General features: G+C 38.5%; 1 pseudogene; it reads left to right on the forward strand.

Moving 5' to 3' along the window:
• Positions 1–2,161, forward strand: part of LOC106294793 — a 6,061-nt pseudogene extending 3,900 nt beyond the window's left edge.
• The last annotated feature ends 518 nt before the right edge of the window (positions 2,162–2,679 follow it).

A 2,679-nucleotide genomic window follows, 5' to 3' on the forward strand; every position in this document is an offset into this window, starting at 1 on the left:
GGATCATGCCAGACTTGACTTGGATCATGCTAGACTTGACTTGGGTGGTGAAGAAACCGAAGACGGACATGCATTCTCATCCGGCGGACCATCCAGACAGTCCCGCAAGCGTCCTTATCGTTACCCCGTGCATCCATCTGGTTCGGATGAACCTAGACAACTTGACTAGTCTTCTCCATATTACGTGCCTTGACCATATATAGTCTTCTCCATTTTCCGTGTCTTGACTAGATCTAGTCAAATTTGTATTTTCTATACATTGTTTTCCCACATTTTCTTTAATTGTCTTTAACTACAAAATACTATAAATATGTAGTCCCTTTGATGAATAAAGGAAGTTCAGTTTTGGTTGTTTATTTTGTTTCTTCTCTGAGTGAGTGAGAGAGAGTTCTTTAGCTAGTTCATCGTTGTGAACCGGCTTGTTGATTTGGTGGTCAGCCAATTCATCTTTGTGTGTTGTTTGGTGGTTAGCCAACACATTCATTCTTTCTTTGGTGGTTAGCCTTAGATCGTGGGTATATCAAGAGTCATTCCGCATCTCTTGACGATCCTTTCAATCCATCTCAGTTCCAGAAGTGCCGTTTGCCTTCTCGGATCATATATCCAACTCTCAGCTAAAGTGATCCTCCCTATCTTAGGGTTCTTCAGTTTACAAGGTAAAAGAGGATTGAAAACTTATTTTAAAATCTCTCAGTTGGACAAGAATTCACCTTTCCTTCATTGAGATGTGTGCTAGCAGCAGGGCAGGTTACTTGACGGCAAATAAATTGCAGTGAAGAGACTGTCAAAAACGTCAGTTCAAGGGAACGATGAGTTCATGAACGAGGTGAGGCTGATTGCAAGGCTTCAGCACATAAACCTTGTTCGTCTTCTTGGATGTTGCGTTAATAAGGATGAGAAGATGTTGATCTATGAGTACTTGGAGAATCTAAGCTTTGATTCTCATCTCTTTGGTTAGTGACTCAAAAACAACTTTATTGAAAACAATATATATAACATTTTTGGAAACAATTAACATTGTGGTCGATTTTTCAGACAAAACCCGGCGCTCTAACTTAGACTGGAAAAAGAGATTTGACATTGTTAATGGTATTGCTAGAGGACTTCTCTATCTTCATCAAGATTCACTGTTTAGGGTTATCCATAGAGACTTGAAAGCAAGTAACGTCTTGCTTGATAAAGATATATGACTCCAAAGATCTCAGATTTTGGGATGGCCAGGATCTTTGGACGGGATGAGACAGAAGCTAACACGAGGAAGGTGGTCGGAACTTAGTAAGCTATATCATTCTCTAAAACAACAAAATGCCTTTACCTTTTTAAAACCAAAAAAAAAAAAAATGAATACCAATTTAATTTTCGTTATGCACAGTGGCTACATGTCTCCAGAATATGCAATGTACGGGAAGTTCTCAATGAAGTCAGATGTTTTCAGCTTTGGGGTCTTACTTCTTGAGATTATAAGTGGCAAGAGGAACAATTCATTCTACGACTCGGACCGTGACCTTAATCTTCTCAGTTTTGTAAGAATAAAACCTCCCTAAGTTGATATTGCTTTCACGCTCAACATCTGATGATAACACTAAGAAAAGTAATCGATCTATATGCATAGGTGTGGAGATATTGGAAGGAAGGAAAAGGCCTAGAGATCGTAGATCCGGTAATTGTAGATTGGTCATCATCAACTTTTCGGCCGCATGAAATCTTAAGATGCATACAAATTGGTCTCTTGTGTGTTCAAGAACGTGCGGACGACAGACCAATGATGTCGTCGGTAGTTTTGATGTTTGGAAGCGAAACAAGGGCTATTTTTTTGCTAACCGAGTATCCTGGCCCCACCGAAGTGGTCCAGACTGAGACCGAAGTGAGCATGGACGCTGCCAGGACGTCACCATGTGGCTCACCGTGTAACGGTCTTCGGTCTCGGATGCTGCAGCCCACAAGTAAATTCCGCAGTGGCCAAGGCTCGAACCCAGGGGCGGACACTCCAGCTGCAGCTCCTATACCACCAGACCAAAGCAACTTGGTTGAAACAACGGCTATTCCTCAGCCTAAAACTCCCGGTTTTTGCGCAGGGAAAAGTCCCTCTGATAGTAAACAGCGTGAATATAGATCCTGGACAGTGAACCAAATCACTCTCTCGATCCTTGATGCTCGGTAATTTCAAAGTTTTCTAGCCGATCTGTTAATACGCAAGTCTCTGTTAAGTCACAGTAGCTAAGTTACAACTTCAACTATTGTATCACTATCACTGCCAATGCTTTTGGTATGAACGTTCCACGTAAAGCACAAAAATTTAGAATAAAAGCTTCTTCTAGTCTTAATATCTTGGGAAAACTGTTTTTTTAGAGCAAAAAAATAGTAACTATGTCTCTTTAGACTAATCTATATTTTGTGTCATATTTTCTTATAATACCCTTTAATATTTATGAAAATAATTTTAATAAATAGTTTTACAAACAAAAAAAATTTGGAAAAATAGTAACATTTGTTAAAATACCTATATGAACTTAATGATATATTTTCCAGTTATAAAAAAGTTAAAATTATAAATTTCAGATTATGTTCTAAAAAAAGTAGAAATGACATTCTACGAAGTAGAAAACGAAATCTATTTTTTTCATTGAATCTACAATGTTTAGAATACGTGATCTACGTAAATAGGAGTATTCTACAAAT

The sequence above is a fragment of the Brassica oleracea genome, chromosome C5 (assembly GCF_000695525.1).
Source record: "Brassica oleracea var. oleracea cultivar TO1000 chromosome C5, BOL, whole genome shotgun sequence".
NCBI classification, from domain to species: domain Eukaryota; kingdom Viridiplantae; phylum Streptophyta; class Magnoliopsida; order Brassicales; family Brassicaceae; genus Brassica; species Brassica oleracea.